The sequence below is a fragment of the Mustela nivalis genome (genome assembly GCF_964662115.1).
Source record: "Mustela nivalis genome assembly, chromosome: 6".
Taxonomy (NCBI): domain Eukaryota; kingdom Metazoa; phylum Chordata; class Mammalia; order Carnivora; family Mustelidae; genus Mustela; species Mustela nivalis.
In genome coordinates this window covers 50,584,973-50,610,248 of record NC_139025.1, presented here as the reverse complement: position 1 = coordinate 50,610,248, position 25,276 = coordinate 50,584,973, and the positions used below count along the sequence as shown (strand labels likewise).

At 34.6% G+C, this 25,276-nt stretch overlaps 1 long non-coding RNA gene across 1 annotated transcript in view; it reads right to left on the bottom strand.

Moving 5' to 3' along the window:
- Positions 1-24,106, bottom strand: part of LOC309867016 — a 49,890-nt gene extending 25,784 nt beyond the window's left edge. Inside the window, exons 1-3 of the long non-coding RNA XR_014312927.1 lie at positions 24,046-24,106; positions 22,884-23,010; positions 19,861-19,964 (exon numbers count right to left, since the gene is read on the bottom strand). This is a non-coding gene — a long non-coding RNA (uncharacterized lncRNA). The remainder of the gene's footprint in view (positions 1-19,860; positions 19,965-22,883; positions 23,011-24,045) is intronic.
- Between the last annotated feature and the right edge of the window lie 1,170 nt (positions 24,107-25,276).

Here is a 25,276-nt window from a genome sequence, read left to right as displayed (position 1 = left end):
TGTTGCTGATTTCTTACTAGAAATGATTAAAAAGAGATGTTGAAATGGCATCCTTTCACTGTCAGAAAAATAAATATTATGCACAGAGATTTCTGCATTCAGAGATAATATCCTTTTGAAATAGAGGTAAAATAAAGACTTGTTCAGATAAACAAAAGCTCAGAGAGTTTATCACTTCCATATCTTCACTACAAGGAAAGTTAAAAGAAGTTCTTCAGGCTGTAGGAAACAATAAAGAACACCAGAAAAAGAAAATAAATAAGTAAATATCAAAAACATAGATTTAAAGCTATTTCTAAATATCTACACTTCACTTATGTCCAGGTCTTTGTATTAATCTATGTCTATCTATAATGTATCTGATCTAATCCATCTCTTTCAGTATCTTTAAGGCACTACTTTTTAAAGTAAAAGAACAATAGATTGTGAGATATATAGCATATGTAGAGTTAAATGTATGATGAAGTCACAAAGCCCAGGAGGGTGGTGATTTGAAGTATACTTCCGTAAGATTCTTGGTTTCTTTATAGAATAGTAGATAATACATTTTTAAAAAGATTTTATTTATTTATTTCTAGTAGAGAGAGAAAGAGAAAGAGAGAGCACAAGCAGGGGGAGAGGAACAGGGAGAGAGAGAAGCAGGCTCCCCTCTGAGCTGGGAGCCCGACATGGGGCTCGACTCCAGGACCGGAACTGAAGGCAGACACTTAACCATCTGAGCCACACAGGTGCCCCAGTAGTAGATTATATTTGAAGGTGGACTTGATAAATTAAAAATGCATAAGAGAAACTACAAAATAAATAACACAAAAAGATGTGACTAAAAAGTCAACAGTATAAATTGGGATACTAAAAATATCCATTCACTCTAGAGATGGCAGGAAAAGATGAACAGAATAAGAAAGAGCAGACAGGCGGATAGAAAACAAATACCAGTTGGTCGACTTAAACACAAACATATCAATTATTACATTAGAAGCAAATGTCATTTGGTTCCTCCAGGAAATTTACTCAAGACAGAGTTAGAAGCTCAAAATATTTACCCACGGTAATACCTGTGAATAATGAAAGGGAGAGTCATTAGGAATAAGTACCAGAAGACTTCATGTTGCCAAAGTTTGTTGAATACCAGTAAAACTAGAAATGAAAGGAAAATTAATTGAGTAAAAAGAGCTTCCAATTGTGAGGTATCATTTATATCACAACAATGGCGCATGCAACATGACCTAGTATTGATGATATTGACCTTCATTAAAATAGTGTTTGGCAGGTTTTTCCTCTAGAAAGGCACTCCCTCCTCTTCCATACTCTACTTTTTTGGAAAGTGAGTGAGTGTTTTGTCCAACCTGCATTCAAGGAGTTAAGTTCCACCTTCTTGAGGGAAGAATATCTACATAAATTATTTAGAATTCTTAGGTTGAGTAGATTTATCTCTTATCCTCTCTTCATTAAATTACTTATTTATATCGATATGGACTCACTGATACTTATCTTCTACTTTGTGTTATCACAAATCTAACTTAAGTACTAATCTTTTATTTTGTTGCTCTGGCCACTGGTTGCTCCTTCAGGTTGGTGACTGTGTCCCTGGGCATTTACTAATCCTATTGGTTTTCTGCTCATTTCCTTACTTTCCAGTATTATGAGAGGTTCCAGGTTCATTTTGTATATTTCCAGCCCCATCCCTAGATTAAGCCATTTCTCTGAGGAGTCCGAAATACATTTTATTAGAGAATGGTTTTAGAAAGCAAGACCTGGAAGTCAGATGTTCTGGGGTGGTTCAATTTTCAAATTTTCAAATAGAGGTGCTTCTAGGCCTCTCACCTGTCATAATTAAAAAACCCATATATGTATTCTAAGTCCTGTATACACAAATATAAACAATTATTTTTCTGTACTTTGGTATATATATTAAGCTAAGCATGGGTTCATGTTAGTCTCTGACTAGTCCATTACATCATGGTTCATTCTAGTCACCTATCTCCTTGCTTATATGTAACTTTGCTCTCTAATTAAACTATTAAAAGTTGACATCCAGCATCTATTATTTATACAGATATAGTTTTTTCAGAATAGTTAACCCATGTCCCTGAGAGAAACCATTGGAGTATAACATTTATGTATAGGTCTTTTAATCTTACGTCTTATAGTTTCCAATCAAACACTATTTTCCAAAGTTACTGAGATCAGCTCCTTTTCTGCCCATCCACTTTACTAAGGATATACATACATTTGTAATATGGTTAGAATCTTTTGTAAGGGTATTTATTGCATTAGATTTAATCTTCTGGCCAATTTTTTAAAAATTTGCATATATTAGTTTACTTTTGTGCTGTAATGTTCTATGGAGTTTGACAAATGCATACCATCATATATTTTGAAATGAAAAAGAAATACCATTTACAAAAGTACAAATAATGAGGTGCTCGGATGTAAATCTAACAAAATGTGTCAATATAAGTTACAAAGAACAGAAATAAACACAATATGTTCTCTGACCACATGGGAATTAAAATAGAAGTCTGTAACAGAAAGATAATTTGAAAAACTACAACTTTGGGGAACTTAGATGGAACCCTCTAAATGACCCACGTGCTATATGAAAGAAAAATCACACGGGAATTTAGAAAATATTTAGATAGGAGTAGCATATTTAGATGTGAATAGATATGAATAATATAAATATCAAAATTTGTGGAATGTGGCTAAGATAGTCATTACAGGGTAATTTAAAGCTCAAAATAATTGTGTTTAAAAATTAAAAATAGGGGCATCTGGGTGGTTCAGTGAGTTAAGCCTCTGCCTTCTGCTCTCTGCTTACCAGGGAGCCTGCTTCCTCCTCCTCTCTCTCTGCCTGCTTCTCTGCCTGCTTGTGATATCTTTCTCTGCCAAATAAAAAAATAAAATCTTTTAAAAAATTAAGAATATGTAAAATTTATGTACTGTACTTATCAGCTGGAAATTTATTAGCTGGAAAAATATGAGCTGGAAAAAATAAAGGTAAAAGTAGAAGTAACTGAAACTAAAAATGAATAAACAGTAGAGAAGTGAAAAGCTGATCCTAAAAAAAATTAATAAAATTTGAAGTCTTCTAGATAGCAAGAAGCCATAAATTACAAAGATAAGGAATGAAACTATGGATCCCAACACAAATTATGTGTATACTAACAGGATAATAAGAAAATGTAATAAAAAATTTTGCATGAATAAATTCAAGTGGATGATATAGAATAATTCTTAAAAGACATAATTGCTATAGGAAAAAACTGAAATTCTCAATAGCATTACATATATTAAAGAAATCAAATTTTTAATTATGAAAGTTTCCTGCTAATATAACTCTAGGCCATTAGGCTTCATTAATGAATTTCAAACATTTAAGGAAACAATAATAATAACATGTAAATAATTTTAGAAAATAGAAGAAAAGGAGTGTTTTGAATTTATTATCAGATTATTTGTTTTCAAAACCAGACAAGGCTGTTCAACAGAGAAAATTACAGACAAATAGCCCTCCTGAAGATGGAACAAATGTTTTTTCATTTTTTAAGGATCCAATGTTTTAAAAAATTAGCAAATTGAATGTAATAAGACACATTATACATGAAAAGATATATTATTAGAAAATATGGTTTAGCTCAAGAATGTAAGATTCATCTTAAGTATTCAAAAGTATTCAAGCATAATTGAATGTAACATCACATTAATTAAAAAAAAGAAAAATGTCATGTAGTTACTGAAATTGATTAAAAATATGACAAAACTCAATATCTGATAATGGAAAATGTCTCACCAAACTATAAATATGAGGAGATATCCTTAAATGAAGTGTTTAAAAACTTTTGGAACTAATATCCTCCTTGATATAAAATTGTAAATGCTTTCCTCCTGAAATTGGAAACATATCAAAGAATTTTTTTTAAGATTATTTATTTATTTATTTGACAGAGAGAAATCACAAGTAGACTGAGAGGCAGGCAGAGAGAGAGGGAAGCAGGCTCCCTGCTGAGCAGAGAGCCCGATGCAGGACTTGATCCCAGGACCCTGAGATCATGACCTGAGCCAAAGGCAGTGGCTTAACCCACTGAGCCACCCAGGCACCCCATATAGCAAAGAATTTTTCTTTCGATTTTAAATTCAACACTGTAAGGAAATACTGGCTAGTATAAGTCAAGAAAAAAAATGAGATATAGAGATTAGAAAGAAACAATAAATTGCAAAAATACTTAGAAGAATTAAAAGTGAATTTATCAGTGTTTCAGGTCAGAGTATGAATACATAAAATTGAATTCTACATAAAATTTATTTCCATTCCTTAATGCAAGCAATTAATTGGAAAATAAAGAAATCTACGAAATACCTACTAGAAGTAGTAAGTGAATTCAGCAGCAATTCAGGTCAACAATTCCATATCCAAAAATAAATTAAATTTCTATATATTAGTAATGATTAATTAAAAAGCAAAAAACTAAGTATCATTTATAATATCATTCAAAAACATAAAATACTTCATTGTAAATTTAATGAAATATATGCAAGACCTATTCCCTGAAAACTCATTGTTTACACTCTAATAAGACATTTTAGGGATGGAAGAGAAATGAAAAAGACTTAATAAAATAGATATACCATGTACATGGATGAAAGGATTTATTTATTTTATTTATTTTTTTTTTTAAAGATTTATTTATTTATTTATTTGACAGAGAGAAATCACAAGTAGATGGAGAGGCAGGCAGAGAGAGAGAGAGGGAAGCAGGCTCCCTGCCGAGCAGAGAGCCCGATGCGGGACTCGATCCCAGGACCCTGAGATCATGACCTGAGCCGAAGGCAGCGGCTTAACCCACTGAGCCACCCAGGCGCCCGATGAAAGGATTTATATTTTAACATTTTGATTTTCTCCAAATTGCTATATAAATTTAGCACCATTTCAATCAATATCTTAGTAAACACATTTGAAGATATTGACTTACTGTTTCCAAAATTTATATAGGAATGGGCAAATCAGTTTTGAGAAAGGCAGATTTAAAGACTTACTTTAATTGATTTCAGGATTGATGATAAAAGTAGACTAATCATGATAGTGTGAAACTTGTGAAGGAATAGATGAATAAATGAACAGAAGAAAAAGTTAAAGAAAAGAGGCTTCTGCATACCTTCAAATAAAATAGTATCTAAAACAGATAGGTCAGTGTAGAAACAAATCTCTTTTTGACAAATTGTGCCAGAACAACTATGAATCCACCAATATTTTAAAAATAGAACCTTGACTTCTACCTTACTACACACTCAACAATGAATAGAAATTGAATAACCTAACCCAAGAACTAATAGTAAAAGCCGGGGGGGGGGGGGGAAATACATTGATAACATTATTTGTGGAAGCTCAGAATGTTGCTTTCCTAAACCAAACACCTCATTGTTTTATAAAATAGAAACACGGTAACAGAAGAGCAGTCCTTCCAGGGCAATAGATCCCAAAAGACACAAATTGTTCAAAACCATGTCTAAAATACAGTTGTAGGAAATGGTTTAAAAATAAACATGGAGCCCATTTAATGAAAGAAACTATGAATACTGATTTGAAAATATATAGGTATGATATATAAAAGTATGCACTGAAGTATAATTTTAGAAGTTAATAGTGACTTTAATTAAAATTGAACCTCTGAAGATATGCACACAATTTTGGTTTATTAACAGAATACATTTCTGATAGTTATATGAATGAAGTCTTAGTGAAGCAAAAGGATGGTAAATTGAAGTTTTATTATCAAAATTAACAAAATTAAGAATAAAAATACTGAAATTAGTTCAGATGGAGAGAATTATCATTGGAAAAAATAAGCAATATTATTTAAACAATTTTATCTGGATACACATAATAAAATAACAATGTTTCTAAACTATTGATAAATTTTCACATGTTAAGTCAAACCCAATGAATCAAATAATCAAAAATCAGGAAATATTTCAAAATCTGTGTAAAGACTCTGTTTTGGTGTACTATGAATGGCAAAGGGCATGAAATACTGCTCGGATATCAAAGAGCTCCTATTCTAACTGAGGAGGTAAAGAACAAATCAGAAGAAAGGATTTATAAGTAGCAATATTTTTTGAACTATGATGTCAAATATTTTTGAACCAGGATGTCTTAAAGATTACCAATTAGAAATAAGAAGAATAGTACGGGTAAAAATTCACAGGCTTCTTATTTCTTTCTGTGTGCTAAGCTTAGGAGCAAAGCTTACTAGAATGGCATTCTTAATTTGTTACCATTCCCAGCGAGGCCTCAGACTGCCAAATTGTGTCCCTGAAACAAATCCAGGGAGCAGCATATGTGTCCAGATATTTACTCTAAACCATGGCAATAAACTGAGTTCTTAAGATCCATTCCAACAAAGTAATCCAGGAAGCCAACAAACCCAAATTTGTCTCATTACACAAAGATATTTTTCTGAGAGATTATAATGGAAATATAGGCTTTGTTTAATATAGATGTAATTGATATATTCTTATTGTGGATTGCTTTTTTTACTCTCCTCAATTTGCAGTAGATTCATGGAAACTGTGCTGGAAAAGAAGACAGAAGATAATGTTCTCTCTCTCATTAACTAGTTGTTTGAATTTCTAAAAGCCATTTAACCTCAGTGAGACTTACTTTATTTTTCTAAAAAATAAAGTATCTCCGGGTGTTATAACTCAAATCTAAACAAGATAAACACATGAAAATGAGCATATATTTGGAATGCCTGGTTTATCTAAAAAAAAAAAAATGCTTCATGACTGCAATTTGATTTAGGCAACTTTGAGGTTACATCAAGTTTGTGTTGTCATCTTGTTTGTTGCATCTCGAATACAAACAAAATTGATGTGTGTTTGCTTGGCAGATTCTTTTCACCTGTATAAATATATATGCAGTGCTGTTTTATTGGAATGATCTTTAATATATTGTGTATCAATAATATCTACTTGTAAAAGCTATTGATATCAGTAATACAGTTGCCATTTAAAAGTAAAACTATAGGGACTCCTGGGTGGCTCAGTGTGTTAAGCCACTGCCTTTGCCTCAGGTCATGATCCCAGGGTCCTGAAATTGAGTCCCACATCTGGCTCCTTGCTCAGCAGGGAGCCTGCTTCTCTCCCTGCCTCTGCCTGCTTGTGTTCTTTCTCTCTTTCTCTCTGACAAATAAATAAATAAGTAAAATCTTAAAAAAAAAAAAGTAAAACTATAATGTTCCTGTATTTAGTACCAAGTTATTAGAGCAGATGATATTTCAGTTTATTGTAATATTTACTATATCTAAGTAAAAGTTTCTATTTGTGATTACCTTAGCCAGACCAATATTGGGAGCTGGTATTTCCTAGAGAGAGGCATTTTTTTTTTAAAGGTTTTATTTATTTTATTTGACAGACAGAGAGCACAAGTAGGCAGAGAGAGAGGAAGGGAAGCAGGTTCCCTGCTGAGCAGAGAGCCTGATGCGGGGCTCCATCCCAGGATCCTGGGATCATGACCCGAGCCGAAGACAGAGGCTTTAACCCATTGAGCCACCCAGGCGCCCTGAGAGAGGCATTTCTATAAATCATATGAGGAATGTATGTAGAATGGAGAATTGACATTATGGTGATGTTAGCTCTGTCATTAGCTGCATTATCTCTAAATATACAGAATTTAAAAAAAAAGTTGAAGATACATCTTTCATTTCATATAGCATCTCACACAAAAATCTGAAGCAAACCACACAAAATAGAAAACAATAAAATGGGTAATGGATTTCATTTTGCTGTGCAGGGCTGTGCTATCCATGCATGTAAAATCAAGGTTGAGTTTTCCTGGTTTGAAACACCCCATCACCGATTTTCATACATTACACTAAGCCATCATAAGTCAAAACCTGCATTTGCAAGTCCAATGATTCTATGATTCTGCCAGCAGTGAACAATGCTGATTAAGGAACCATGTGTCATTTAGCGATTATTTCATGACACAATGATCATTTCAAAGTTGTTAATGCAACAAAAGAAGGATTTTCATACGAAGAATACCCTTAAATACTGTTTTATTCTCCAGACGAATGTCCATTTAGTGTCCCCACCCCCCACCGTACCTCCCAAATCCCATGGAATACGTCAATATGTAAATAACCCATTAGCCAAAGGGAAAGGGAAATAAAAAATCGCCATACTCGGCATTAATAAGATTTCAAATGGGCTCCTAGTAATAAGCATACCAAACTGATAGATATGTTTTCTACTTCCTCCAGGGAGTTTCCAGCTGACCTATTTGCTACATTGTTGAGTATGTTTCCTACATAGGAGTCTTAAAAAAATGTTAAGGGAGATTTGGGAAGCTTTGTGATTTCTAAATGTATTAGAAGAGAAGTGAAATAACTCAAATTGAAGAGGGTGAGTCAAAATAAAAGATTGGTTTTATGAGATTGGGAAAAAAAAAAACAAGTAAAACCTTTGATATGATAATTTAACTTCCTATCAACAACATACCATGCAAATGGCATATTTATATATATATTTTTTTTTTCATTCATTCTTTCTCAGGAATCCAAAGCATGAAGAAAAACTGGAAGATAGATAAAATAGAGGAGAAACAGAAAAATATTTATCTCCAGAGCTATCCAGCTGCGAAGGCCACTTGCAATCAAGGCCCTTCTTGAAATGACACCCAGCAGGTAAGAGATGTGAGCTAGAGGAACAAGAGGGGTAGATTCCTCAGGTCAGACAATGCAGAAGTGATTGCTTTCCCAGAATGTTTCCAAGCCCTATTGCACTACAAACATGAAGCACAGCCCAGAGCGGTGCCACATTCTGTTGACAAAGTCATTCGACATCAAACTCCTCCAGTACACAGCAGATTTTCAAGAGACAACACACTGCCATCTAGAACCTCCACACTCTTATACAACAACAACAACAACAACAACAACAACAAAAACCCAAAACAAACAAAGAAAAAAACAAAAAGGAAAAAAAAATGTGATGAGTGCTTTTGCCTTTCAGTGATCCCATTTGAAATAGGAGATGTGTTTTGTGGAAGTGAAATTTAAGACTCTTTAGAATAATGTGAGAATTTAAATAGCTCTGGAGGTGAAGTTGCTAGTTTTTTTAATATATGGAGTATGTGACATGTATGGCTCATTGAAAATTGTCATAGGGGCCCCTGAGCCTGGGTGGCTAAGTGGGTTAAAGCCCCTGCCTTTGGCTCAGGTCATCGTCCCAGGGTCCTGGGATCGAGCCCCGCCTCACGCTCCATGCTCAGTGGGGAGGCTGCTTCCGCCTCTCTCTCTCTGCCTGCCTCTCTGCCTACTTGTAATCTGTCAAACAAATAAAAAAAAAAAGAAAAAGAAAGAAAGATAATCGTCATAAATGGGAAAATGGGAAAGACAAAGATGACTTGGACACACTTTGTTGTAAAGCAGGTCTCGGGCAGGTCACAGATCAATGGCAAACAGTGAAAGAAATTTGTTGGACAACACAGAAAATGATTCAAGATTACAGATATGCTCAATAGGATTTTTTTCAGTTACCTCTCAATTCTCAAAAAGCACTCCTGCTTAGCTCAACCCTCTCTCCCACTTGAAATCCAGAGGTTTATTGTTTTGCTTGACTGAGATCTTGAGGTTATGCTGAATAATGAAAGCCAGAGGATATCATGTATATCTTTCTAGTTAATGTGTTGAAATTGCTTGTCAAGTGAAATATTGATTGATTTGTTTATAAAGCTACCCTTTTTGAATCCTACTCTGGGCTAGGCACCATATTAAACTCATAAGTCAGACAGTGATTAATTTTTGTAAAACCTTTGGCCACACTGAATTTTTTTATTAACATATAATATATTATTTGTTTCAAGGGTACAGGTCTGTGCATCATCAGTCTTACACAATTCACAATCATCACCCTAACACGTACCCTCCCCAATGTCCATAACCCAGCCATCCTATCCCTCCCACCTCCCTCCACTCCAGCAACTCCCAGTTTGTTTCCTGAGATTAAGAATCCCTTATGGTTTGTCTTCCTCTCTACTTTCGTCTTGTTTCATTTTTCCCTCCCCTCCCCCATGATCCTCTGTCTTGTTTCTCAAATACTCCTATCAGTGATATCATATGACAATTGTCTTTCTCTGATTGACTTATTGCACTTAGCATAACACCTTCTAGTTCCATCCATGTTGTTGCAAATGGCAAGATTTCGTTTTTGATGGCTACATAATATTCCATTATGTATATATACCACATCTTTATCCACTTATCTGTTGATGGACATCTAGGCTCTTTCCATAGTTTGGGTATTGTGGACATTGCTGCTATAAACATTGGGGTGCATGTGCCTCTTCCTATCACTACATTTGTATCTCCAGGGCAAATACCCAGTAGTGCAATTGCTGGGTCATAGGGTAGCTCTATTTTCAACTTTTTGAGGAACCTCCATACTGTTCTCCAAAGTGGCTGTACCAGCTTGCATGCCCACCAACAATGTAGGAATGTTCCCCTTTCTTCATATCCTTGCCAACACCTGTCATTTCCTGACTTGTTAATTTTAGCCGTTCTGACTGGTAAGAGGTGGTATCTCACTGTGGTTTTGATTTGTATTTCCCTGATGCCAAGTGATATTGAGCACTTCTTCATGTATCTGTTGGCCATTTGGATGTTGTCTTTGTGGAAATGTCTGTTCACATCTTTTGCCCATTTCTTGATTGGATTCTTTGTTCTTTGGGTGTTGAATTTGGTAAGTTCTTTATAGATTTTGGATACTAGCCCTTTATCTGATATGTCATTTGCAAATATCTTCTCCCATTCTGTAGGTTGTCTTTTGGTTTTGTTGACTGACTGTTTCCTTTGCTGTGCAAAAGCTTTTGATCTTGATGAGGTTCTAAAAGTTCAATTTTGCCCTTGCTTCCCTTGCCTTTGGCTATGTTTCTAAGAAGTTGCTATGGCTGGGCCACATTAAATATTTAATCACCAATATGTAATAATCTAATTATAAAAGTCTGAAATTTTAAAATATTGAGTAGAGTGTCATGAAAAAATTAATATTATCTCAAACTTTTAAGGAAAAGAGAATAGAAAAGCAGGAAGTAAAACAGTGATTCTTTACAACACATAAATTATGAATTATCAAAGAGTATCTTGGTGGAAGAATCCAGGTGTGTTAGTAATACTATACTTCCTCTCTATTTAGTAAGCATATGATAACTACCCATTCTTATTACATGCTAGATACTGTGCCAAGTGCTTTCCTAGTGTACTTCACTCAATCCAAAGAACAGCTGTATGGAAACAGACTTAATATCCCTGGTTTCCAAATGAGCAAAGTGAGGTTGCAGACATTTCATAACTGGTTCATGTTCACATGGCCAAGGCCAATATGTGGTGACATGAATATTTAAATCCAGATGTCCTGACTTCCAAACTTACTCTTCTATCTACTCAGCTATACTTCTCTTCAATATCCTAAGTCATCTTCAGACTCAAGAAGTATGTACCTCTTAGGCTGTTGTTCCCAGAGGGCCTATTAAGTAGTGAGAATATTAAAGTAATACTTAATTTAAACCCTTAATTTATGTCTAATCCTAGCTTTAACTCCTTGGAAATACCAGTGATCTCAATAAAGCCCTTTTCTTTCACTCTGAGAGGAGAGGACAGGATTTTCTGGTTGGAGGGGCTCAGGAAGTATTGTGTATCCACATATACATTCAGACTCTCAGGGGTCTGGAGACCCCACAATTTCAGTATGTCGATACCACATTGAATTTTCTCTGAGGACACATGATCCTAATGGATCTTCAAGGGGCTATGCTTCACAGCCATTCAGAGATCATCCAGAATGCATGGTCTCCTTGGTTACTCATTTATTTTTATTGACATCAATTTTGTAGGTTCACACAAAATTTCTTTTTTTTTTTTTGCTCTGATAATATAGACAGTTTAACTTGTGATGTCTATGGCAATATTGTGCTAGCATACTTTATAAACATTATTTAGAGTTATATAGAAAATAATTCATTTAAATAATCTAAATAAATTTTATCTTAAGTTTTGTTAATTTTATAGGGTATGATGTTATCTCATTGTTTAAATGTACATGTGTTTACTTTTGATATTGAACATATAGATCTTGGTTATTTTAGTGATATTGAATCTTTTTCTGTTAGTTTTTAATGAAGTTAGACATTTTGAATATATTGCATATGTTTGGTTTTTCAAGCACATTTCTTTCCAGAAATCACTGTAATGAGGTATTCCTTACCAGGCAGATGTATGTTTTCTCTGTTTCACAGAAATCAATGAAAACTACAGGGGGTCTGAATGCAAGGATTGGGGGAAATGATTTAGTAAAAGGTGTATTTGTGGAGAATCTGTTCTGGAATGTTTATTTTCCTACAGTCCTTTTCTTAGGAACAGCCTTTTTTTTTTTTGCAGTATAAGATGTTTTAAAATTGCTTTCAGTTATTATTTTTAACTATGCCAAAGCAAGTATCCCAATGTATGTGTTTGCAAACATGAAATGAATTGACACTTAAGGTATTTTTTCTTTTGGAATATTTACACTTGTACAATGTATATAACTTTTTTTCCCTTTATTCTTGCTTTAGTTCCTTACATTAGATTTTAATTATAAAAATGAGTTTAATTTTAAGAATTTTATACCTATTTTCTGCTATATAACTTAAATGAGACTCTTTGATCCTATTAAAGAATTTGATATTATACCTCACTTATAAGTTCAGTAATCTGATTTTCTCTTTCTTTTCTCCTTTTTTTAACCAGGCTAATTGCTTTGTGTTATGGCCAAAATAGGCTGTATTAATTTCCTTCCTATTAGTTTTTCCTCTTATCTTTAAAAGTCATAGAAATTGCCTTTTCCCCTACACTTTTTACCTGTTACATCACTTCTTTCATCAGCCAATGCCACATAAACCAAAATATACACACAGTATCCAATTTATAAGTATTTATTTTTATGGTAGAAAATAATAGAAGCTGTTTTGAAATTTTACCAGTATGCCATTAATTAATTTCTTAATAAAAATCAAACACTTATGGACTATCCATTGAATGAAAGAACTTTATATAGATGTAAAGAATCAACAAAAAGCAGTTATCTAGCCTCATGATGTTCAGATGCACAAATAGAATTTTAAAGCGTATCAATACTAAGATTGAGGAAAAGACAATTTTATGCAGCTTTCTTCCCTTAATATTAAGAAGCTTTTTTCCCCCCACGATGGATTTGAGAGACTGGTGAAATGTTGAAATTGTGGAAGAAAGGAAAATGAGATACCAGAGAGCATGATAATGAAGATAATCAGTTATCTTGAAGACAATCTTTTTAATATTCTTAAGATTTTATTTTTTTCTTAAGTAATCTCTATACTCAACGTGGGGCTCAATTTTACAATCCCGAGATCAAGAGTCACATGCTCCACAAACAGAGCCAGCCAGGCACCACTTGAAGACAATCTCAAACTCTGACATACAGCAGGTATTTACCCTAGCATGCCCAGGCCAGGAATATTTTATCTCCCTCCATCCCCGCCCCAGAAATGGGTCTAGCTCTACCTGCTTAAAGGATAAGAATTTTGTCTAGGCATAGAATGTGGAGCATTTTAGGTCCTAGAGAACCCATAGTGGAATCAGAGGGAGGATTTGTTAATTATTCTGTGACACTGGAAAATTACTCTGTGGTGGAAAATTTAAAGGAAGATGATGGGGATAGAAGCTGTGAGAAGGAACACTGACTGGACCAATTAGCAAAGTAAAGCAGTGAGAGAAATTGGTAAATCTTTGCCGAAGCAAGCACATAAAAATGTTAGTTTATACGGGGACTAATGAATAGCCTGGCTGGGCTGAGACTGTCTCTGCAAAGGCAAGAAGAAATGCCACCATAGTAAGCGAGGGGTGTAAGTCTGAGTGAGCACAGGAAGATGAGAAGTAGCCTTCCAAATTATCCCATCATAAATGTTCCTGTTGATGAGACTAATGCAGATGGAATGGACAATTTATGGGTATTCAAAAGTAACTATGGCTATAGGCAGGATCTCAGGAGAAAAAAAAAAAATACTGAGAAACAATAGTCTAAAAAAGAGTAAACAGATTTAGTTGACGTGGATAGCTGTGATGAGCCTTCAGAAAGGGGATTTTGGGGTGCCTGGGTGGCTTAGTTGGTGAAGCCACTGCTTTTGGCTCAGGTCATGGTCCTCGAGTTGCAGGATTGAGTCCTGCATCGGGCTCCCAGCTTCTCTCTCTGACCTTCTCCCCTCTCATGTTCTCTCTCACTCTCTCTCAAATAAATAAATAAAATCTTTTTTTTTTAAAGGGGATATTCCCACAGTACTAATTATGAAATCATCGAGATCTTTAAAATCCTTCCATTGTTGTACAACTTTTAAATTTACCTTTTAAGGGAAAATCAATATTTACATGTAAATATAAAACACAGTAATCTTAGCTTTGTCTTCAAAATCCATATTGCTAATCCAGAGACTATACCAAACATATTTTAGGGGGTATATGCATATATCACTTATTCTATAACCTCAGTGTTCATTGTATCAAAGAGGACATAATTAAGGATAGCTGGATGCTTCAGCAGGGGCCACCTTGAATGAAAGGACAGTAAGTAAAGGGGCAGAATGTTCAAATAATCATCATCATCACCACCCCCAAATATACTAAAACACCACTTCCAAAATTATTTTGATATTCTGGGAAAAAAGAATTGTAATATTATAAGTATAAGGGGCCATTTTAAAAGGAAAATTTGGAACACTTCCTGGGCATTCAAGATGGAGGACAGAACGGTAGAGGAGAAAGACGGAACTAAACTGGATTTTCACTATGCCTTCATCACTCTAATTTAACTCCCTGAGACTTTTTCCCCCATTTAAAAAAAAAAAAAGTCAACTTGGGATTATTGTAAGGATTAAGGAATTATTTTAATATTTTTGCCAATATGAGGTACACATTAAATGTTAGTCTTCCTTCCTCTGTTTGAAGCAAAGACATAAATATTTCCTGCAGAAGCACATCTGTGATTCCTTTTTATATGTGTATCATAGAGGAAAGCTGTGTTGATTTTTCTTATGTTAAAATGCATAGTGGTCACTGCAAAATTTGCTAAAAATTGTTGTCTTTGTCTAAAAGATATATAAAGATGAGTCTATGTATTTTGTATTATAGTATAAAAATATGAAGTTTGTATTACAGATTTCATGTAAGACATGCAAGAAAATTCATTTTCATGAACTTGTTCTAAGTATCCCAGCAACAGGGGCACCTGGGTGGCTCAGTCCATTAAGCATCTGCCTTTGGCTCAGGTCATAATCCCAGTGCCTGGGATGGAGCCCCACATCGTGCCCTGCATTCAGCAACCCCCTGAGGTTCAGTAGGGAGTCTGCTTCTCCCTTTCCCTCTGCTGCTCCCCCTGTTCTGCTCTCTTGCTCATGTTCTCTCTTAAATAAATAAAACTTAAAAAAAAAAAGTTCCCCCATACCTTTTTGTGACAAACCCAAAAGTCTCTTTCAAATGCTAATTTTTAAATAACCCCTGCTTTTATGAAAGGGATTGAGATTTAGCAAAGATTACTCAATAAATATAAAAGGACACTGGGGTGTCTGGGTGGATCAGTTGGTTAGGCATCTGCCTTTGGCTCAGGTCGTGATCTCAGAGTCCTGGGATTGAGCCCCATGTCAGGACTCTCTGCTCATGGCAGAGCCTGCTTCTCCCTCTGCCTCTGCTTACCACTCCCCCTGCTTGTGCTCACTCTCTCTGTCTGACAAACAAATGAATGAATAAATAAATACACTAAATAGCAGGTGGAAGACATGGTTTGCAACAGTTTGCATATGGGTAGCAGATTTCACTGTTCTATTGCTTAGTGCTCTCTTTGGGAAAGGCACAACCCTTGTGGTCATTTTGGAAACTTATTGGAAGCATTTCTTCCTTTTTTCTCTTCTCTTCTCTTCTTTTTTTATTTTAAGATTTTATTAATTTATTTGACAGAGCACAAGTAAGGGGACTGGGAGAGGGAGAAGCAGGCATTTCTTTCATTGTTAAATTATTAGGAGGTGCTGCTGCTTTAGTAGGTAGAAACCAAGAATGTTATACATGCTATAAAGCATAGAGAAGTCCTGCATAATAAAAAAATTTCAATCTGAAGACACATTTCGAATGTCTCTCATTGTCTAAAACCTAACTCAATTGTATGTATACACAAAATATTTTCCATGGTTTTATATATGCCAAAAGTTTCTGGAATTCATTTATAAATTAAAGGGACATTATCCATTGTTCTGATCAAATTTTGCCAGAGGTTGCTTTCTGTTTTGGAAGATTAGGTTACAATGACAATGTTGCTTGTGATATTTGAGTCACCAATGTAAAAATACTTGTGTCAATTTGTATTTAAAATTATTACATTTATGGAAATTATATAACTGTATTTTTAAAAATCCCTATTTTAGGGGTGCCTGAGTGGCTTAGTCATTAAGCATCTGCCTTTGTCTTGGGTCATTATCCCAGGTTCCTGGGGTCAAGACCCACATCAGGCTACTTGCTCCATGCGGAGCCTTCTTCTCCCTCTTCCATTCCCCCTGCTTGTGTTCCCTCTCTTACTGTATAGCTCTCTGTCAAATAAACAAAATCTTTTTTTATTTAAAGATTTTATTTATTTATTTGACAGTCAGAGATCACAAGTAGGCAGAGAGGAAGGCAGAGAGAGGAGGAAGCAGGCTCCCCGCTGAGCAGAGATTCCTGATGCGGGGCTCGATCCCAGGACCCCGAGATCATGACCCGAGTCTAAGGCAGAGGCTCTAATCCACTGAGCCACCCAGGTGCCCCAAATAAACAAAATCTTAAAAAAATAAATAAAAATTTTAAAATATCCTTATTTTAACATGTCAATATAAAGGAAATATATCAATGGTATTCAGTTGATTATTTAACATTGGGTTTTATAGTCTGTCCGATAACTGAACAATTTCTCATCTTTCTAATATAACAACACATTTTACTTATTTTTTATTTATTTTTAAAAATATTTCATTTGCGAGAGAACATGAAGGGGGTTGGGGGAAGAGGGAGAGGGCAAAAGAGAAGCAGGCTCCCCACTGAACAAGGAGCCTGATGAGGGCTTGATCCTAGGACCCTGGAATCATGACCTGCACAGAGGGCACTTAATCAACTGACCCACCCAGGTAGACCAATAACTTTAATATTAAAAACACATTTTTAAAGGAAACCTTTAAACCACTGAAATTTAGTGCAAATTTCATGAACACACTGACTCAATTAGCAAGGACCTGTCATCCTACTGAAATTTATAGGAAAAGTTTGAAAATGGTCTTATTATGACCAGACTGTTTTAAATATACCCTAATCAGAGAAAGAAAGGCCTCATTATTTCTTACAGAATAGTACAATGCATTATAAGATATGTAAAATAAAAAATATTAAAGAAAATCTTTATAGCTGATTGAGAAGTTATATTTACTTACAGGAAGAAGCTCAAATGGGAAAAATTTTTGTGTTTCACTGAGCAATGATATTTTATCAAGAAGGCTTGATGAGATTGTGAAAGGTGTTGAAAATCAGCTGTGGAATGAATGGCAGTTGGGCAAATTTTCATACAATGCATAGAAGTATTCTATGTGAAAATGAATCATTACTGCTTATATATATGTAGGGGTTGTAAAGAGTAAAAAATCATGATGAGAATGGTACTTTCAAAATTATTGAGAATGGATACGTAGAGATTATCAACTAAAAAGCCCTTAAAAATAGTTCATGTGAAAACATCAGCTTTCCAAATATCACTGCTTCAATAGCAGCTGTGATGGGTGTATAATGGGAGTTTAAAGTTGACATTAATGGCTGTAGGTGCTTTCGTAATTCATTATGTTTTTTGTTGATATCAGGGATGCTGAAGAAATATTTCAAAGTTAGTAAATGTATTCAGTGTTAATAATAAAATTAGGAGTAAGCTGCAATGATACTAGAGTTTATACTAGGAAGTAAGGTGACTTTTCAGTGTACAGTGTTAATTTTTTTCTTATTTAAAATAACTTTTGATTTATTAAACAAAAAATCGGGCATTACAATTCACATATCTCAAAATGATGACTTTTCTTGCAGATGTATTTATATGTTTGCAAAGTTAAATGGGATCTTTTATGGGATCCTAGAATTTATGATCAATTTTATAGTGTACAGAATTATCATAAGATTTGTCAACAAACATGTATTATTTAAAACTATTTTTTGCACCAAACATTTTACAGCTTTTATCTTCGCAGAAGCTAGATAGATGCAAGTAAGTTGCTTTCATTCGAATGGCTACTAAAGAGAGGATGATTAGATTTTTTAAGAATTTTGGTTTAATATATAAAAATGGATTGAGTAGTTAATCCATGTGAAGCAGATAAAGAACATGTTAGCCAAAATTTTTAGAATTTTTTAACTGAACTGAAATCTAATGTTGGGGCCAAAGGACTCTGAATCAATCTACTTAGGAAAACTTGTGGATGTTGCTAAGACTCATATACACTTCTTTGGAAGCAAATTACTCTAGATTTCCAATAACATTTTGACAGCTGACAGGTCTGTAGTGTAATTTTGGAAAAATTCTGGCGAAAGTGTTACCACCAATGTGTCTATAGAACAGAGGAAACATGAGATTCCTTTTAACATACTTTGAACTTCAATAGTATAGATAAAATTCAAGGTTCTCACTGAATTTCATTAATAAAGATTGTTTTAAAATTATATATATGTAATTTAATTTTTATAATGCAGAAATAAATTTAGGTAGTAGAAATTAATTATTGAAATATTGTGTCTTGGTTATAGAGATTACATGTTGAAACAAATTAGGAAGTTTCCTAACTGTTCATTTTATCCTGCTACTACCCTCAAGGGTTTACCATTCAGTTTGTATAGCAGCACTGTGCCATAGAAATATAATGCAAGCCACAAATGTGAGCAATATAGATTTAAAAGGTCTTAGTGACCATATTTTAAGAAGTAAAAAAAAAAAAAAAAAAAAAAAAACATGGGGAATCTAATTTTAATTATATATTTAACATATAATATCTCCCAATTATTATTTCAACCCATAATCAATGTAAACATTATGGAGGAACTTAATGCTGATTTAGCTTTTAGTATAATTTAAGTAAATTTAATTTAAATAAATAACATTAGAATTCAGTTCTTCAGTAGCACCGACCCATATTTCAAGGGCTTCATAGCCATTCAGGGCAATTGGTTACCATATTGGACATCACTGGTCTGTAGTTTTAGTTATTATTATTATTATTTATTTTCTTACCAACAAAGAGCAACTATTAGTCAGCCTAACAAAGTCCTTATTTTAGTGTCCACACACATCCATGTTCTTCTATTTCCCTGCACCAATTGTGCTGTAAGGAGGTACAAAAATGTAAGTACTTCATTAATAGCCAACATTGTAGCCAATTACTTTACTGAACATCAGGTTTTCTTTCCTTTACAGTTAAAGCATTACTTTGATTCTCCTGAATCAATATAACGTACGATTTTGCATCAATAACATGTGACTTTGGAATTATTCTAGTGAGTGGTTTTAGGTTATGTTTTCTATGAATGTCTTTTGGCAATAAAAGAACTTTAGAAAATAGTTGTTATATAGTTTAGAGCCACTGATCTACATCAGGCAATAATGGTGGTTTTCTTCTGTATGTGGCAGGAAGAGCAAGACATGTTTTATTGGGTTTTAATGAGAGAATTGCACGGATTGATTTCTAGACTTGTTGAACTACTACATCAGTGCAAATCTGAACACAACAAAAACCTTAACAGCTCTTACACTGATGTTCTTTATTCACTTCTTCTCTCTCTCTCCTCGTCATCATGTCTGACCATCTCGTGTTTTTTTCTGAGCACATGAGCTATGTCTTCTAATTAAGTGGTCTAAAACATGAAGTGAGAAAAACTTCAAATACTAAGAAAAAGCACAAGAAAATGGATTAATGATAGCACTGAAAATGAAAAGAGAAGAAAAACTATATTCAAGAGCTTACCACATCTGAGTTAGTCTGTTATGGGCTTAACACTTATTAGTTGACATATGGCAAAGCACTCTTGAGTAAAGTACATTGTTTCTCTCCTTTTACAACTGGGGAAGTTGATATTTGTCTTAGGTCAGATCAGTAGTAAGTAGCTAAGTGGAGAATTGCACTCAGACCTTTAGTTCCTAAATTCTTTCATCCTAAGCACTGATACACCACTTCACAAAGAAATAGAAATGGGCTTTTAACCTATGGACGGATGCTCCACACTAACACATCTGTGTAGGGTCGAAGGGAAGATTATTACAATCCCATGTCGTGTAGTTTCTACTCTAGCCCTTTATTGTTAATCTAATAAGCAATTGCTGGCTGCACTCAAATGAACAACATAGACGCTTTTATCTAACAAGCGCCCCATGACCAAAAGATCATGTGCTGTTTCACTGTCTATCTGGTTGTACAATATTAGGTTCGTGTTAGTCATACAGCTGTTGCTAAATAGAGACTCCCTAGAACTGTCCAAGTCAATATTAGCTCCAATTATTCTACTGCCTTGTGGAGTACTAGAGCATGACAGGGCTGCAGTTACATCTCAAAGGGAAAGGGCCTCACTGTTTTCAGATCACACACACCTGTTACACTGGTCCTACAAAACTTGCCATTCTTGTGTCCCTTTGCTCTTACTTTGCTTTTATTATATGGAGCCATTTGCCTGTTAGGCTTTATGACTTGCTTGTAAATTTCTGAGTTAAATATTTTTTTCTCTTTAGATCACCTGGGTCAGTTTCATTGACAGAAGTAAAGGTGTTAGTGGCATTAATTTCCTTAAAATATTTTCTTTACAGTAAAGAACATTCATGTTCTTGAAGGAACTAATTTTTCTAGGCTGTTTTGTTGTTTTTTATTTTAAAAAGATAGTCATTGCAGAGTATTATGCTAAGTGAAATAAGTCAATCAGAGAAAGAATTATCATATAATCTCACTGATATGAAGAATTTGAGAGGTGGAAGGGGGTGTCGTGGGGGAAGGGTGGGAAAATTGAACCAGGACGAAACCAGAGAGGGAGACAAACCATAAGAGACTCTTGATCTCTGGAAACAAACTGAGGGTTGCTGGAGGGGTGGGGAGGGGAGGATAGGGTGGCTGGGTGATGGACATTGGGGAGGGTATGTGCTATGGTGAGCGCTGTGAATTGTGTAAGACTGATGATTTATAGAACTGTACCCCTGAAATAAATAATGCATTATATGTTAAAAAAAAAAGATAGCCATTGTATTATTATGTTGAAGGATTTTTCTAAGAACTTCTTTGATAGAAATTTCAGGATATATTTTACCCATCATCACCTTGACACATGTGGAGTACTGATGTTTAGGAAGTGCTGAAATAGCTAGTTTTAAAGTGGTGAGGGGAATATAATATTAACAGTTTAAAAATCTTTAAATGTTTTCAATTTTATCTATTAAACATATTAAGAGCATATTTGATTCAAGTAGTAAACAAACTTTGTTTACTAACCTTTTTTAGCAAAAAATTTGACCTCAGTCTTCCTATCTCTGAAAAAGGAATGATTATTAAAATAAGAATGTCTCAGCATTGTAATAACAGATCAAAAAAATAGGAAATTTAGCTTATATGTGAAATTTGTATATATTTTTATTTCATAAATATTTTTGATGATTGGCATAAGTAATATGAGTTCTAGTTAAAGACTGTTTTTGGTAATATTCATCCCAGTAAACAACAAATCCCCCTATAAATTTACTGCTATTAGTTCAGTTATTTTTCTATTTGTGAAGACATTTACACTTGGTCTTCAAACTAACAAAAAGGAGATACTCTGCACAAGCAAGAAAAATTTGTGCAAGGTTAGAAAATATATTGTCAGTTGTGCTAAAATCTTACTCTCATTTTTACTTATGAAAAGTTATTTTTTAATTATTTCTCTCACAGTGATTTTAACATCAGCTCCTTACCCAAATACATTATGTTAATTTTATAAAGTAGATGAGTCATAACAATGTATTATGGTGAGAAATGAAATTATTTAATTGAAATACTGATGTGTATCAGTCAGCTATTATTACAGTAATGCTATATAACAAACTACTCCATGGTTTAAAGATAGAAAAAATAATTTTCATATGCATGAGTCATGGATTGACAACATTGTGTCTGGGTAGGGCTATATACCAGAAGCTAGGCTTCAGGATCCCAACTCCAGACAGACTGGGTTCAGGTCTGTTCCTCATGATGCTCAATCTTCTGGCTCCAGCAATTACCCAGTGCATGTGGCTATCACTGTGTATCCTGTTCTGTGACCTGCTTGAAAGAAAATGGGTTGCTAAAGGCATTTTCCTCATGGTTCATCACCAGTGTTAGGAAGGTAGCCAAACTCCACAACCACATTTCAAGTCTCTAGTTATATATCTTCTACTAACATCCCATTGACCAAAGAAATTCCAGCTCAAGTCCAATGTCAAGATGAAGGCAAGTAAACTTTACCCATAAGGAAGCTATATCAAGGCCATGGTGGCATAATTGTATTATAGAAAAATGAAGAATCGAAAACACTCTTTCATTAAGATAAATATCATCTAAGGTAAGTTAAGACATTTATTGAATGAGATGTAAACATTAGGGTATAAGCAAAAGATATGTTTTCCCCTCACTCTAGGTCTTCTGATTTCCACATGTAGAAACCTTTCTCCTGGCTCTGGTTGAAGTAACAGATATATCCCACACTTCTTTTGGTTAACATGAGCAAACTTAACTCTTTATATAATTGAAATATTCTCCTTCCTTAGTAGAGAAACCTCACCTTGAACTTAGAAGTCTGCAATATAAGGAGTTGGTTTGACATCTCTCTTTCTTGCCCAGTTTCTCTTACTTGCTAACTACCTTTGTTTGTTTGTTGGAGTTAAGGGCTCTTTCAGGATTGAAGGAAGCTGTGGAGAGGGAAGAGGCCAGAAAACATTTAAAAATAACCAATATGGTAGTAATATGGCATCAGATTCTTTAGTGAGGCAAATGCAGATTTTCCTGCTCATTTTATTGTGAAGATTTTAGTGGATTTTTGGGGGGAGGGGGCAGTAAGTTATTTCCTTATGACTTTCTGTATTTCTTTGGTTCCAGCTGGCAACAGCCACCTCTTTGATAGATATTTTAGGTTGGTTGGTTCAGTACCATTCCCCTGCTTTCTAGTATGTGGGGGGAGGAAAAAAAAAAAAAAGCTAAAATGACTTTGGCTCTGAACATGATTCAGGTTCCAGCAATCAGAAGTGTCATTGAAAAAAATGAATAGAATGACAGGTCTAATGACATTCATTTTAATAACATGGCTTCTGACAGAGGCTATTGAACAGAATTTTCTGATAGGTGACTATGTGTTCCTCAGATTCTTTGTGTTATGCTATGTTATTGAAGTCAGGGCAACATACACAGAGACAAGAGAAAATTATACGTTAAGGCCTTCCAAGAACACCTGGCAAACTGAGCCCATGAGAAAGAAGGTGGGGTGAACAGTATGTTCAGGGAGAGAGTGCCACCTATTGGTGTTTGCTGCACCAGACTGTATTAGTGTACTTGGCCTTCAGATGTTATTTGGTATGAAAGATTAATAAACTGGGAAAAACACTTATAAACCAATGCAATGTTTATACTATACTTTTCTTATTACCTAATTTAACACTCACATATAAGCTAGTTTGTGTAATGGAAACGCACTTCGTAGCAGAGGGTATATTATGGCCGTTTTCCAGTTTGACAGGCAGCCACCCGATCTTGGCTAAAGTAGCATTTGGAGGTCTAATTCTTTGAGGTGGCTTTTGGCTCACTCCTACCAGCTCATACTCAGTTCTCATCAGCCCTTCCAAAAATGTTCTAAGCTACTTAATACCCTGAAATAAATCCCTTTTTGTTTAAATAGCTTAAAATGGATCTTCTTTCTTGTACTAAAAGCAGACTCATAGAGTAAACATTACCTGGAGATGTTGGAGGTCAGAAAGTCTCAAGAAAATAGAGGGCTGAGATGGCTAAACCAATCTGGTAGGATTTTGCAATAGTAAATATCCTTCTAGATTCTGGAATTTAAGATCAGAGAGTGATCCAATGGTTGTCTATGGTACACAGCTATGAATGACTTACTTATATTACTGTTTGGAATCATCTTGAATTAAGAGTTTGTTAAGTAATATGAAGACTGTGTGTTGGATAGGCTGGATATTTTTAGCTCCTTTAGAAGACTTAGGAAAAAAAATGACAAGCTTAAAGCTTTAAAAATTTCTTCTCATTGAATTATCAAGATGAGAAATTTTCTATCCCTGGTGATAGAATCTTACCCTTGAAGGCTTATGTTAACATGAAGCACCAGAAACAAGAGTCTAATCCTCTGGGTTGCTGAATTCCAAAGGAAGTTGAATTCATAGCCTCCCTAAATGTCTTATTTAAGTTTAGGGTGTCTATGGAAAAAGAGCAGGACTGTACGAAGTGAACTGAGAAGGTTCCGTGGATTCAGATATTTCTTAGTATCTGCAGTCCAAAGTCTGGTGAGCCTTTCTTGCCAACAGAGGCAACTGCTCCCTGTCTGATGAAGTTGCTTCTGCCTTATTGGGAATTGTCACTTGAGGCAGCTGACACACAAAGGGATATCACACAGTTCATTAATATATCTGTCTTATTACTCAGATAATATTTTTGAGAATCATCTATTTTGCTGCATGAAGTAGTAATTTGCCACCTTTATTATCTATTAAATGTATATGCTACAATTTACTTATCCGTTCTCCTGTTGACATTTATTTGGTCGCTTTCAGTTAGCAGAAATGTGAATAAGGCTGCTGTTAACATCCTTTTGAGGTCTTCTGATTCATGCGTTCTTTTCTCTTGTATAAGTATCCGGGAGTGAAGCTGCTTGGTCATACAATAGGTGTTTGGCTGCTGAAGTTCTACAAAGTTGTATGGATTATAGTGGTTTAAAAGTCTGGTTGCTCCAAATCCTTGCCAACAGTTGGTGTTGTCAATCTTTTTAATTTTATTCATTTTACTAGAACTGAAGTAACATCTCTGTGTTTTAATTGATTTCCCTGATTTCTAATGATGTTGCACGTACTTCATGTGCTTACTGGATATTTTTATATATTCTTTTTTGAAAAGTCCATTAAAGATTTTGCCCCATGTATTTTGATTGGATTTGTCTCTTTATGAGAGAAATGC